The sequence below is a fragment of the Bombus affinis genome, chromosome 9 (genome assembly GCF_024516045.1).
Source record: "Bombus affinis isolate iyBomAffi1 chromosome 9, iyBomAffi1.2, whole genome shotgun sequence".
NCBI lineage: Eukaryota > Metazoa > Arthropoda > Insecta > Hymenoptera > Apidae > Bombus > Bombus affinis.
The window spans coordinates 2,697,620-2,714,107 of NC_066352.1; the positions used below are offsets into that span (position 1 = coordinate 2,697,620).

The 16,488-nt window shown below is 34.7% G+C and overlaps 1 long non-coding RNA gene across 2 annotated transcripts; it reads left to right on the top strand.

The window, feature by feature from the left end:
- Positions 1-6,795: 6,795 nt before the first annotated feature.
- On the top strand, positions 6,796-8,083 carry LOC126920562 (uncharacterized). Of its 2 annotated transcripts, none has more exons than XR_007712004.1 (3): positions 6,796-6,815; positions 7,762-7,841; positions 7,914-8,083. It is a non-coding gene; the product is annotated as an uncharacterized LOC126920562 (long non-coding RNA). The 2 variants fall into 2 exon arrangements; XR_007712003.1 differs by lacking the exon at positions 6,796-6,815 and adding an exon at positions 6,951-7,082 and having other exon boundaries at positions 7,914-8,081.
- The last annotated feature ends 8,405 nt before the right edge of the window (positions 8,084-16,488 follow it).

Consider the following 16,488-nt stretch of genomic DNA (forward strand, 5'->3'; position numbering starts at 1 on the left):
TACACGTTATTACGTAATACTATATAACGTTACACGTTGTATAGTAATAGTATATAACGTTATACGTTATATCGTAATAGTATATAACGGTATGCGTTATAACGTAATACTATATAACGTTATACGTTGTGTTGTAATACTATATAACGTTATACGTTATAACGTATTACTATATAACATTACACGTTGTATTGCAATACTATATAACATTACACGTTATAACGTAATACTATATAACTTTATACGTTATAACGTAATACTATATAACGTTATACGTTATAACGTAATACTATATAACGTTTTACGTTATATCGTAATACTATATACCTCTATTCGTTATAACGTAATACTATATAACGTTCTACGTTGTATGGTAATAGTATATAACGTTACACGTTATAACGTAATACAATATAACGTTACACGTTATAACGTAATACTATATAACGTTATACGTTATAACGTAATACTATATAACATTACACGTTGTATTGTAATAGTATATAACGTGGTAGGCTATAAGGTAATACTGTTTAACGTTATACGTTATAACGTAATACTATACAACGTTATAAGCTATAACGTAATTCTTTATAACGTTACACGTTATATCGTAATAGAATATATCGCTATACGTTATAACGTAATACTATATAACGTTATACGTTATAACGTAATACTATATAACGTTATACGTTATAACGTAATACTATATAACGTTATACGTTATAACGTAATGCTATATAACGTTGTACGTTATAACGTAATACTATATAACATTATGCGTTATAACGTAATACTATATAACGTTGTACGTTATAGCGTAACACTATATAACGTTATACGTTATAACGTAATACTATGTAACGTTACACGTTGTATAGTTATAGTATATAACGTTTTACGTTATATCGTAATGGTATATAACGCTATACGTTATAACGTAATACTACATAACGTTATACGTTATATCGTAATAGTATATAACGCTATACGTTATAACGTAATACTATATAACGTTATACGTTGTATGGTTATAGTATATAACTATATAGCTTATATCGTAATAGTATATAACGTTACACGTTATAACGTAATACTATATAACGTTTTACGTTATATCGTAACACTATATACCTCTATTCGTTATAACGTAATACTATATAACGTTTTACGTTGTATGGTTATAGTATATAACGTTACACGTTATAACGTAATACTATATGACGTTATACGTTATAACGTAATTCTATATAACATTATACGTTATAACGTAATACTATATAACGTTATACGTTATAACATAATACTATATAACGTTTTACGTTATATCGTAATACTATATACCTTTATTCGTTATAGCGTAATACTATATAACGTTATACGTTGTATGGTAACAGTATATAACGTTACACGTTATAACGTAATACTATATAACGTTATACATTGTATAATTATAGTATATAACGTTACACGTTATATCGTAATAGTATATAACGCTATACGTTATAACGTAATACTATATAACGTTGTACGTTATAACGTAATACTATATAACGTTATACGTTATAACGTAATACTATATAACATTATGCGTTCTAACGTAATACTATATAACGTTGTACGTTATAGCGTAATACTATATAACATTATACGTTATAACGTAATACTATATAACGTTACACGTTGTATAGTTATAGTATATAACGTTATACGTTATATCGTAATAGTATATAACGCTATACGTTATAACGTAATACTACATAACGTTATACGTTATATCGTAATAGTATATAACGCTATACGTTATAACGTAATACTATATAACGTTATACATTGTATAGTTATAGTATATAACTATATAGCTTATATCGTAATAGTATATAACGTTACACGTTATAACGTAATACTATATAACGTTATACGTTTCAACCTAATTCTTTATAACGTTACACGTTATAACGTAATACTATATAACGTTATACGTTATAACGTATTACTATATAACATTACACGTTGTATTGGAATACTGTATAACGTTACACGTTATAACGTAATACTATATAACGTTTTACGCTATATCGTAATACCATATACCTTTATTCGTTATAACGTAATACTATATAACGTTTTACGTTGTATAGTAGTAGTATATAACGTTACACGTTATAACGTAATACTATATAACGTTATACGTTATAACGTAATACTATATAACGTTATAGGTTATAACGTAATACTATATAACGTTTTACGTTATATCGTAATACTATATACCTTTATTCGTTATAACGTAACACTATATAACGTTTTACGTTGTATAGTAGTAGTATATAACGTTACACGTTATAACGTAATACTATATAACGTTATACGTTATAACGTAATACTATATAACGTTATACGTTATAACATAATACTATATAACGTTTTACGTTATATCGTAATACTATATACCTTTATACGTTATAACGTAATACTATATACCGTTTTACGTTATATCGTAATACTATATAACGTTTTACGTTGTATAGTAATAATATATATCGTTACACGTTATAACGTAATACTATATAACGTTATACGTTATAACGTAATACTATATAGCGTTACACGTTGTATAGTTATAGTATATAACGTTATAGCTTATATCGTAATAGTATATAACGTTGTACGTTATAACGTAATACTATATAACGTTATACGTTATAACGTAATACTATATACCGTTTTACGTTATATCGTAATACTATATAACGTTTTACGTTGTATAGTAATAGTATATATCGTTACACGTTATAACGTAATACTATATAACGTTATACGTTATAACGTAATACTATTGTTACGTTTCGCTATCCAAATTTTGAAATTTTAAACAATGTAGTAGTCGCTGCCACCAGAAACAGTCTAAGGACTGTTTCAATTAGATATTTCTTGTTAGATTATGTAGCGTTGATCGGAGTTTAGGCCACTGGTCAACAATCTCCACGTTTCGGCTAACCTGCTATGCGCAGGAATACTAGCACGGGAGAGGATTGTTTGGAATAAACAATTATATTATAAATAATTATTACAGGCGGAATTAATGACGAATTATACTAATCATTGATATTATTTATTATTTTAATTATTAATTATTAATAATAATTAAAGTTAACTCACCTGACGTTGGTCTCCGCTGATGAACGGGCAGGCCGCTGGGGTGATTCCGGTTTTACAAAGATCGACACTTCTATAATTTTTCGTTTTAATCTTTATTTAATTTGAACAGTGTAAACAACAGTGTGTCCGGACGTGTTTAACAATTCGAAATTCTAACACAAAAACTTGAGCCAACTATTGTTTTGATTCTAACTGACTAATAACAATTATTTTATAATTCGAACTGACTAATAACATTTATATCTCGTAATTCTTAAACTCGAACTGGAACGAACAATTATTCTCTAATCCTAACTTAAATTCTAATTAAATCAACTGAACGAACTGATATCAGACTCACTCAAATTCAATTGAACGACTAACAATTACTCTCCTTATTTTCGCTAAATTCTCCTGAACCAACTAATCACAATTGCTCTATCCTATTTCTTTATTCTAACTGAATTACTCTTCTTTAATTTCGTTAAATTCTCCCGAACGCTAACAATTTCTCTGACTATATTCTAACTGAACCAACTAATGGCAGTTACTCTCTTTTCACAATTACTCTGATTGTTCTAACTGAACCACTAACAATTAATCGTTAACGCTAACGCTAACAATTAATCTGACTCTTCTTTATTTTTCGCTAAATTCTCCCGAACGCTAACAATTACTCTCTTCTATTCCTTTATTCAACTGACCCGCTAACAATTACTCTCCTTATTTTCGCTAAATTCTCCTGAACCAACTAATCACAATTGCTCTATCCTATTTCTTTATTCTAACTGAATTACTCTTCTTTAATTTCGTTAAATTCTCCCGAACGCTAACAATTTCTCTGACTATATTCTAACTGAACCAACTAATGGCAGTTACTCTCTTTTCACAATCACTCTGATTGTTCTAACTGAACCACTAACAATTAATCGCTAACGCTAACGCTAACAATTAATCTGACTCTTCTTTATTTTTCGCTAAATTCTCCCGAACGCTAACAATTACTCTCTTCTATTCCTTTATTCAACTGACCCGCTAACAATTACTCTGATTTGAATTGTGTCGCTACGCTTTTTATAATGACATCCCCAATGGGATGACAGTCACGTGACAGTTCGTTCCGGTGGGAATCGCAATGCTGCAGGTTTTTAGAGTTTCCATGAGAGAACGTGGATTTTGATGATTACAGGTTATGTTGAGTGATGGACACAAAAGCGTCCGCGCCTGTGCGAACTGTATGAGTATGTGTTTTTAGTATTCTATCTCGTTTCGCATGTTGTTTGTTTCCTTAAACTTGTGAATTTGTTTTAGCGCAAGAGGAAGAAGATATGTGAATGGTACGAGATGACGTGATCGACGTGCGTGTGTGAATATGTGCGAGGGATGATGCTGAAGTGGCGGTTTTCCATCCAAATAGGCACAGTGGCACCTTCGTTGGCGTCGTGTCCTGATGATCTTTTGACAATTTGGTTTTATTTGACAATATGAGATATATTTTGCTCCTTGTAGATTTATATGTCCATATTTGCTATATATTAAATCGTGTATATTTTATATTACCTTCTTGTTATTAGGTTATTAGTTGTGTAACTCCAGTTTCTGATCTATGGAAAGTGGTGAAACGTCTTCACGAAATACAATTTCATTCGTTTTCCTCCCTTGCATTGGCACGCTGTGAGTGGTGTCGACTTCCAGATGAGGTTTGTGCATCTTGATTATTATGCATTTAATGATAGATACTTTGTCAGAGGTTCCCATGCGGATTGTCTCGGTGTGTATCTTGTTATGATTTCTTTTATTTAGTTCATCCTGCTTCTTTCGTGTTTTATTCACTGCATATGATATTTCAGTGCAAGAAGAAGAAGAATTGTAAAGAATCCGTAAGTGGCCCTAGAAGACGCAGTCATCGTGTGAGGTGTTGTCGGCAGGAACGAAGAGTCGAAGTTGTTGAAGAAGTCGTGTGACATTTGTATTGTTTCCGGTTATATACAACGCTATTTCACATATCTATGTATATATATATATTATTATATTATTATATATTATTATACTAAATCTTCAGTTGGTTTAGTTGAATGTTCAGTAATGTAATTTTTACAAGGTGGTTTTGTATATTAGATGAGTAGTTGTTCGATATAATAATATGTGTGTATATATATATACATTTCACAATGTAATTTTCCATTATGTAAAATATATATATGCATATGTATATGTGCGCGTATTGTTATTCTCATTGTTTCTCGGATCGTTAATTGGTTGAATATTCCATAATGTGGATTTCGTATATAATTCTCTAGGTTCGTAGAAATGTAAATCTATATATTTATTTCTTTGCGTTTTAATGGTTTAATAACGTATACATACATATATATATATATATATATATATATATTATGAATTTTTCCCAAAGATACGCGTACGCATGTGTATATCTATATATGTGTGTGTCGCAGAGTAATCTTGTATACAATTTTCACTTTTATTAGAATGCTGATGTAGTGTAGTATATTTTATTTCTTTTATATTTTATTAGATTACCAATTATTTAGATTCACGAAGTAGGTCACACACACAGATATGCATACACGTGTGTGTATATACATGTGTTTTCGCAGAGAAATCTCATACATTTGAATCGCGGCTTGTTTTATTTATTGGTTCATTTAATTATTTCATTTTATTTGTATTTTATATGTCATTGCTGATTGGTTGTAGTGTTTCTTCTTATTGATTCATTTATTTCATTTTGATTGTCTGTCGTATAATTCTTTTTATTTTGATTGGTTAGTTATTAGTTAATTTATTATTATTGGTCGTGTTTAATTATTCATAAGTTATTGGTTCGTGGCGTCACGTGCGGAACGCGGGACGTGACACCCCCGCCCTTGGTGTTCAAATTTCCGAAGGAAATTTGACTGATCGTAGCAGATGTAGTTGCGATTGGTTGTTGGTCCATCCTAACGGGCAACAGCGCGAACTACAATTCCTTACATCAAAAGATTTCTTTGGGGTTATTGTGTCGTGTTAAGATTGACATTTATGCATTGCAGACAAAATATCGCGGGTTGGAGTTTTGTTATTTGTATTTCACACAATCTACAACGCGCTCTTTGAATTTGTGTGCATAAAAACGTGTTGGAGGGTCTTCGTATGGGTCGCGATAGCCTAAGTCTAGATTATCGTACCCGTCTTTTTATCATTTTTTTATTAGAAATATAATTTATTTGTAAGGTATTAAAGTTACTACATACATGCGTTGATTGGTGGTGGATGTCCCTAATATGTGGTGACTTTTGCCAATATCGAATTAATTATCTATCTGTTAATTGTTTTTAACTTTATTTTAGTAGGTGAGGTGTAATTCAAATAAAATTAATATTATTTATGTATATGTGTTTCATTGCGCGTGCGTAAGGACTATTCCCTATTCGTGACAATCTAAGATGGCCGTTCATGAATGTCTCTAGTATATGGTGAATTTTATTCATGCGGTTTTGTTATTTATTTGTTAATTATTTGTGACTTTATTTTAGCAGTTGACGTATAATTGAAGTGGGAATAATATTATTCTGTATTTATTTTAGTGTGTATAATTATTGCATGTAGTTCATTGCGCATGCGTGAGAACTGCTTCACGCTCGCGACAGATTTCCAAAATGGATGTTTGTGTACGTCTTAAATAAGAGTGTGGTGTTTTGTAAATTTGTTTGATATTGTAATAATTGTTTTGTTACTTGGTTTCAACTCCGTTCTAGTGAAGTGTCAACGTCTAGTTTTGTGTTCGTCGTAATGTGTATGTTTAATTTAACATCGTTTTGTATTTGTTGTAATATGTGTATATATACTGTGTGTTATTTTAATGTAATAGCGTGTGGATTATATCGTTGTCGAAAATATTAATTACTAATAGAATCGTTTCACTGTTTAATTATAAGGTAGTTTATATTTATGTAGCTTTTGTTTAATTGGTTTAATCTAATGCGTGCATAGTGTCACCAGTCACCACTGTGTAATATAACCTTATTTCTTTATACGTAATTTAATATAGTAATGCTGTAATAGCTTAACACAATATGATAATTCCTAATTTTAATCATGTTTGATTATTAATGCTCGGCTAATCTATCTTGATTAATTTCTAGCCTATTTCTATTTTATTAGCTATTTCTATATCTTCCCTATTAATCTGTTGTTACTTAGTAATTATGTGATTTACTATTAGTGATTTATTATTATTTCATATTTGTATAGTATAATTTTTTGAGCTAATCTATGTATTATTGGTTAAAACTTGTTTATTGAATTATTACCATTTGTAGTTTCTCAAATCCTATTCCTTCGATGCTGCGTTACCGTGTGTAAGGCATCATCCGGTTTTCATTATATTCAAAATACTTACTACAGATACCTTTATTCATCCTATATTTGTGAGTATAAACATATCATTTAGTTAATTAATTCAATATGCACGTAGTGCATTGTGTGAGCGACCGCTATTGTGCATTACAAATCTGTTTCTATATGTGAGGTATAATAATAATCCTGTAATGTAAGTCGAGACTAATTCATGTATTATAGATTAGAACTTGCACACTATATTATTAATGTTCATAGTTACTTCGTCTTTATTCTCCAAGTCTACACGCTACGTCGCTCACGCAAGACACCTACCCGACGTAATTGGCAATCTTGTTGTAAGTTTTAATAGTATTATTTCTTTTCATATATGTCAAGGCAATTGAGGCCAGTTCTTGCATTCGTTTCAGCTGGCAGTCGTATTCTATGTTCTACGGAGTGGATCCATAATTTATCTCTGCGGAATTCCTGCATGTACACTTCCTTCTACAATGATTAGTTGTGGACTAGGTACTTTTTACTTTCACTGCCTTTAATTATGTTATTGAATTAACACGTTTTATAGAACGCAAATAGTAATCTTTCTTTTGTTTTAGGTTTCCACTATCTGCACTATTCGACAAGCAGTGTCGCACTTACTTTGGTTTAACCACGATATTGTTATAATCGTTTAGTACTATTATATTTTGTATTAAGGTAATTGAGGTTAATTCTTCCATTTGTTTCAGATGGCTGTCATACGTTATGTTTTACGAATATGGGCTTATGGCATGTCTTTACATATACACTTCCTTTTACAATAGTTAATTGTTCACAAGGTACTTTTCACTTTCACCGTTTTAATCACTTTATTGAATTAATACATTTTATATTTGAGTAATGTTTAGAAAGTACATAGTAATTTCCTTTTCTTTTTAGGTTTCCATTATCCGCATTATTCGACGAGCAGCACTGCACTACATACTACTGTACTCTGTTACCTTCTGAAAACGTTTCGTTTATTGTTTATTTCGGTTATGCGCTAATTTTAACTTATTTAAGTGCACTGTTCGCGGAATCCCTTTCACTTCAATCATGACGTTTTGGTTTTCTAAAATTTCTAACACTCTATGCGGTCCCGAATATTGGTCGGAAAATTTTCCTCTTCTGGGTTCCTTTAATAGATATACTAGATCTCCTATTTTGAAATTTTGCGGGTTGATTCGTCTGTCATAGTATTCTTTTGACTTTAATTTGGATTTTATCAGATTTTCTCTTGCCATTTGTTGAACGGTGACGATTTTATCGAACAGGTCTCTGAGATACTTTGCATATGTTGGTTCCATATTCTCCTCGGTTATCATCTCGCCAGTAGGTTCTCTGGCTAAGTGTCCAAAGACTAGTTCGTGTGGGGAGAATTTTGTTCCTTCGTGTACGGAGGTATTGTAGGAGAACATGGCTAATTCCACCCATTCGTCCCAGTTTCTGGAATTTTCGATGTACAGGTTGAGGTATTCAGTTAATACGTGGTGAGATCTTTCGATGGAGCCGTTGCTTTGTGGATGGTATGCTGACGTGGTATACCTTTTTATGCGAAATCTTTTTGCTACTTTTTTCATCAGCGAGGATGTAAAATTTGCTCCCCGATCAGTAAGGATAGCCCTCGGTGAACCGAATCGGCAAATGAATTGTTTTACGAAAACGTCAGCTATCTCGGCCGAAGAGATTCCTGCCATCGGGATCCCGATTGAATATTTTGTCAGTAAGTCTTGGATGGTTAATATGTATTTATTTCCCTTTTGTGTCTGTGGTAATGGACCGACGATATCCATACTAATTTTATCGAACGCTTTACCTGGTGTGTCTGTGAGCACCATGGGTTGCCTTGTTTTTATTCTGGTTAACTTTTTCAATTGGCATTCTTTGCATGTTCTCACGTATTCCTGGATCTCTTTCTTCATGGTTTTCCAATAGTAGTATTGTCGTACTCTTTGGTAAGTTTTTGTTACTCCCTTATGTCCTGCTACAGGTGATTCGTGCTTTTCTCGTATTATGTTGCTTCGCGCTTCCACCGGTGGGATAATTATTTCCCCGGTACAGATGGTAATAGCTATGGTTTCTCCCATGAATACTTCTTTCAGTTTCCTGATTGTATATCGCCAAGGTATTTCTTCCAGGTTTGTTTTGCTGATGCTAAAGGACGTTAATTGGTTTTCTTTTACCACATCCAGTAAAGATTTCAATGAGTTCGATATATTTTCTGGCGTTATTGGAGAGTTTCGATCTTCCTTTACGGGTAGGGACACGATGTATTTTCCGGAATCTTGATTCAATATTACTCTTCCCAACATTAAATCTCTATAATACGGCAGTTTTCCTGCTTCCTTCATTTCTAAGGCCCCTTTATCTATCGGAGTGCCATGTATATCGACGAATATTATTCTATGGTCGTTTACTCTCGTAATCGAGTCTCGCGTTTCCAAGATTCTTAGCTCTGAAAGTACCGCAGGCATTGCGTCCTTTCCTTGTTGCTGAATTGGTTCGGAAATTGTTATAGGGGGTTCTTCTTCATTCGTTTTATCGATGTCGGTTATCTCTTGAGTGATTGTTTCCTCGTCTGTGTTTACGTCGATTTCGGCTAATGCGTGGTCAAAATGTTTTGTGGGTGTTTCTTCTATGGTGACGTGTTTTCGAATGGAAATTTTTTCTTGTTTTCCTGGTCTATTGTGTTGCGATAGTTCGCGTGGTTTAACTTCAAACGTGGGGGAGTCTTCGGTTAGTGTGTCTAGTTCAAATCTCTTGGGTGCGGGATATCGACTCGGTGAATCTTCCTCTCTTTTCCTGATTGGCAAACAAACCTCAGGGGGGTTTCTAGATAAGGCGTCTGCATTCGCGTTTGCCTTACCTTCTTTGTGTATAATGTCGAATTCGAAATCCGCCAATTTTAGTTTCCACTTCCAAATTCTTGAAGTAGGATCTTTGATAGAATGCATCCACACCAGAGGTTTATGATCGGTTATAATGGTGAATTTTCTCCCGTACAAATACGGTCGGAAGTGCATTGCGCTGTAAACGATCGCTAGGCATTCCTTTTCTATCGTGGAATAATTTTGTTCGGCGGGGTTCAATAATCTTGAGGCGTATGCGATCGGTAGGTCTTTTCCGATAGGTCCTTGGCTTAGTACGCCGCCCACGACATATCCAGATGCGTCTGTCGTGAGATTGAATGGTTGAGAGAAGTCCGGGTATTGCAAAATGGGTTCTGTTATAAGGGCTGTTTTCAAGGTGTTGAATGCATCTTCTTGGTTTTCCGTCCACTTGAACGCAACGTCCTTTTTTAGTAATTGCGTCAATGATTTCGCAACCTTGGAGAAATTGGGTATGAACCTTCGGTAATATCCAGCTAATCCCAAAAATTGTTTGACATTTTTTGATTTCCTTGGCCGTGGAAAGTTTGAAACTGCCTCGATTTTCTTTGGGTCAGGTTTAACTCCATTCTCACTGATTACATGTCCCAAATATTTTACTTCGTGCCGTAAGAATTCGCACTTGTCCGGTTGCAGTTGCAATTTAGCTCTCCGTAATCTGTCCATAAGTCGATTAAATTTAATCTCATGTTCGTGAATGGATGTGGAATAAATTACTATATCATCCAGATAAACGAACAGCTCTATTCCTTGCAACCCTGACAGTATCGAATTCATCAACCGCTGGAACGTTGCTGGTGCATTTTTCAGTCCGAAAGGCATTCGTTTGAACTGAAAATGACCATATGGCGTCGAGAATGCAGTTTTGTGGGCATCTTTCGATGACATACGGATTTGGTGGAACCCAGATGCTAGATCGAACGTGGAAAAGTATTTCGCACTTCCCAATTGGTCCAATATTTCAGTGATATTGGGTAGTGGATAGGCATCGCCTATTGTTTTGTCATTTAGTTTCCTGTAATCAATAACCATTCTCCATCGTTTATTACCTTGAGAGTCCGGTTTCTTCGGCACGATCCATAATGGGGAGTTATACGGAGATGTCGATGATTCCACAACGTCCGTTTCTAGTAGTTCTTGAATCTGGCGGTTTATTTCTTCCCGATGTACGGGAGGATACCGGTATTGTTTAACATTGATCGGTATCTCATCTGTGGTAGCAATTTCGTGTTGTAAAACGTCTGTTCCTTCTAGTGTCTCCCCTGGGAGATGAAATCTATCTTGATTCTTCCGTATTAGCGCTTCGACGTTCCTCTTTTCTTCTTCATTTAAATGCTCTAGTCGCAATAATTCCATTATTTTGTCGAACCTATTTCCCTCAGATGCTGAAACGGCGTTGCACGTAGTATGAGAGGGCGGAGTAGGAGTTGCAAATTTTTTTATTACTATTGTGGGTACGGTAAATTCGTAATCCCTCGAGGTGGTATTAATTATTCTTAAATAACCACGTCCCTTATGGTTTTTCACGACCGCATTTCCGAAATAGACTCCCTTAATCGGTTCGATTTTGGGGATGAATCCCTCAATTTCCTCCGGATTTGCGATATTTATGGTACAGGGTACCGAACTTCGTTTCGGCACAATTATCTTTTCTTTTGTATCAAACGGGATGTAGATATCCCCCCATTTGATATGTTTTTGCCCGTAATCCAAACGGGCTCTGTATTTTGCAAAAAATTCGGAACCTAAGATTCCGTCTTGATTGATCAGCAGGGAATCATCAACTACATGGAAAGTAACGGGGTGGCCCGCAACCTGTATTATTGTCTGCCCTAGGGTGACCAGGCTCGTTGCCGTAATTCCTCGAACTTCAATTATCTCTTGCTCGTTGATGATCGCTGACTCGGGTAAGGCAGGTTTCTTGATAATATTAATTTCTGATCCGGAGTCTAGCAGTAGATTCGCCTTCGTTTTCAAATCCGGGGAGACTATTCTCGCGGTAGGAGTATTTGAGGTTTCTTTTATTTCTATTGAAACCATCCGGAAAGGTCGACGTCCGAATCTGAGTCCAACACCCGGTGATACTTGTATGGGACGTTTAGGAATATTTTCAGTAGATTTAGAATTATTCTTTGAATTTTTATTACAAACCTTTTTGCTTATAGATTCTGTTTTGGGTTTAGGGATGGCTATACTTTTATTCTCTATAGTCTGAGTTTTCTTAGAATTTAATGGCTTGACTTTGAGTTCGATAAAGTTACTTTCTGATGGTTTTATAGAAGTTTTTGAGGGTGATACGCTCGCTATCTCTTTTCGTATTATATTTGAAACGTTCACAAAATTCGTGGAACCTTGCTTTTGTATTCTTGCCGAGTCAACCGTGATATTAGGCAGGGGATAAACGTCGCCTTTCGTTTCGTCGTTCAATTTCCTAGTTTCTGCCTCTTCTGAAAGTTCTTTGATATTAGTGTTGTTTATTTTGGCTGGGGATTCGGGAGATTTTTCACTCATGATTTCGTCTGTGGTGCCGTGCGTCCTCTTGCTACTTAAAGTAACATCGTCTTTTATCGCAGCAACGGAACAGTGTTTGTATTGGAAGGTTGGTTGTTTCAAATAATCAGCATCCCTCCTTTGACTTGGATCTCCTTTGAGATGTTTATCTACGCATTTTTCTTTCCAGGTTATTGCTCTTGCTCTTTTCCTAATATCTTTCTCTATTCCCGGGTCGCTTAGACGATTCCACGACGGCGATACAAATCTCCAATCCTGGTGGTGGTTTCTGATGTTGTTACTATCGTATAGGGGACGAGTTTTGTTTCCATTATAATTATTCGGAGGTGTCGGACGATTCTGCGTCGGCGGCACGAATCTTCGATCCTGGCGGTTGTTTCTGATGTTGTTACTATCGTATAGGGGACGAGTGTTGTTTCCATTATAATTATTCGGAGGTGTCGGACGATTCTGCGTCGGCGGCACGAATCTTCGAGCTCGTTCGCATGCCCTTAAAAATTGAAATACCGGTGGTCGATGGCCGTCGAACACTGGCACTGACTTGATCGTGTCTTTTAGTTTAATTGGTTGAAAATTATCATTAATGGGTCTTATTCCTCGCGGAATTAACGGCGTCGATGTGGGAATTTCGGTATCTCTCGATTCCCTACTTGCACGCAGGTCTTCTTCCACTCTGCTTAGACATGCATTAATGTCGGTTAGTACGCGAAAATTCTCGTCCCACGCTTTCAATTTTTCCGACAACAACGTAATCGTGTCCTCGTTTAGTGAGTCTCGTGCGACCGCCATGTTTTTTTTTCCTTTCTTTTTGTATATGTTTATGTGTATGTTTCAGTTAATAAATTGAAAAAACTTTAAACCTATCAGCGTATGTTATTGTTTATACCAACTGTAATCCTCCGTGGAGCGTATCCCACCGCTGCCACCAAAATTTTTATCTATATATATATATTGTTACGTTTCGCTATCCAAATTTTGAAATTTTAAACAATGTAGTAGTCGCTGCCACCAGAAACAGTCTAAGGACTGTTTCAATTAGATATTTCTTGTTAGATTATGTAGCGTTGATCGGAGTTTAGGCCACTGGTCAACAATCTCCACGTTTCGGCTAACCTGCTATGCGCAGGAATACTAGCACGGGAGAGGATTGTTTGGAATAAACAATTATATTATAAATAATTATTACAGGCGGAATTAATGACGAATTATACTAATCATTGATATTATTTATTATTTTAATTATTAATTATTAATAATAATTAAAGTTAACTCACCTGACGTTGGTCTCCGCTGATGAACGGGCAGGCCGCTGGGGTGATTCCGGTTTTACAAAGATCGACACTTCTATAATTTTTCGTTTTAATCTTTATTTAATTTGAACAGTGTAAACAACAGTGTGTCCGGACGTGTTTAACAATTCGAAATTCTAACACAAAAACTTGAGCCAACTATTGTTTTGATTCTAACTGACTAATAACAATTATTTTATAATTCGAACTGACTAATAACATTTATATCTCGTAATTCTTAAACTCGAACTGGAACGAACAATTATTCTCTAATCCTAACTTAAATTCTAATTAAATCAACTGAACGAACTGATATCAGACTCACTCAAATTCAATTGAACGACTAACAATTACTCTCCTTATTTTCGCTAAATTCTCCTGAACCAACTAATCACAATTGCTCTATCCTATTTCTTTATTCTAACTGAATTACTCTTCTTTAATTTCGTTAAATTCTCCCGAACGCTAACAATTTCTCTGACTATATTCTAACTGAACCAACTAATGGCAGTTACTCTCTTTTCACAATTACTCTGATTGTTCTAACTGAACCACTAACAATTAATCGTTAACGCTAACGCTAACAATTAATCTGACTCTTCTTTATTTTTCGCTAAATTCTCCCGAACGCTAACAATTACTCTCTTCTATTCCTTTATTCAACTGACCCGCTAACAATTACTCTCCTTATTTTCGCTAAATTCTCCTGAACCAACTAATCACAATTGCTCTATCCTATTTCTTTATTCTAACTGAATTACTCTTCTTTAATTTCGTTAAATTCTCCCGAACGCTAACAATTTCTCTGACTATATTCTAACTGAACCAACTAATGGCAGTTACTCTCTTTTCACAATCACTCTGATTGTTCTAACTGAACCACTAACAATTAATCGCTAACGCTAACGCTAACAATTAATCTGACTCTTCTTTATTTTTCGCTAAATTCTCCCGAACGCTAACAATTACTCTCTTCTATTCCTTTATTCAACTGACCCGCTAACAATTACTCTCCTTATTTTCGCTAAATTCTCCTGAACCAACTAATCACAATTGCTCTATCCTATTTCTTTATTCTAACTGAATTACTCTTCTTTAATTTCGTTAAATTCTCCCGAACGCTAACAATTTCTCTGACTATATTCTAACTGAACCAACTAATGGCAGTTACTCTCTTTTCACAATCACTCTGATTGTTCTAACTGAACCACTAACAATTAATCGCTAACGCTAACGCTAACAATTAATCTGACTCTTCTTTATTTTTCGCTAAATTCTCCCGAACGCTAACAATTACTCTCTTCTATTCCTTTATTCAACTGACCCGCTAACAATTACTCTGATTTGAATTGTGTCGCTACGCTTTTTATAATGACATCCCCAATGGGATGACAGTCACGTGACAGTTCGTTCCGGTGGGAATCGCAATGCTGCAGGTTTTTAGAGTTTCCATGAGAGAACGTGGATTTTGATGATTACAGGTTATGTTGAGTGATGGACACAAAAGCGTCCGCGCCTGTGCGAACTGTATGAGTATGTGTTTTTAGTATTCTATCTCGTTTCGCATGTTGTTTGTTTCCTTAAACTTGTGAATTTGTTTTAGCGCAAGAGGAAGAAGATATGTGAATGGTACGAGATGACGTGATCGACGTGCGTGTGTGAATATGTGCGAGGGATGATGCTGAAGTGGCGGTTTTCCATCCAAATAGGCACAGTGGCACCTTCGTTGGCGTCGTGTCCTGATGATCTTTTGACAATTTGGTTTTATTTGACAATATGAGATATATTTTGCTCCTTGTAGATTTATATGTCCATATTTGCTATATATTAAATCGTGTATATTTTATATTACCTTCTTGTTATTAGGTTATTAGTTGTGTAACTCCAGTTTCTGATCTATGGAAAGTGGTGAAACGTCTTCACGAAATACAATTTCATTCGTTTTCCTCCCTTGCATTGGCACGCTGTGAGTGGTGTCGACTTCCAGATGAGGTTTGTGCATCTTGATTATTATGCATTTAATGATAGATACTTTGTCAGAGGTTCCCATGCGGATTGTCTCGGTGTGTATCTTGTTATGATTTCTTTTATTTAGTTCATCCTGCTTCTTTCGTGTTTTATTCACTGCATATGATATTTCAGTGCAAGAAGAAGAAGAATTGTAAAGAATCCGTAAGTGGCCCTAGAAGACGCAGTCATCGTGTGAGGTGTTGTCGGCAGGAACGAAGAGTCGAAGTTGTTGAAGAAGTCGTGTGACATTTGTATTGTTTCCGGTTATA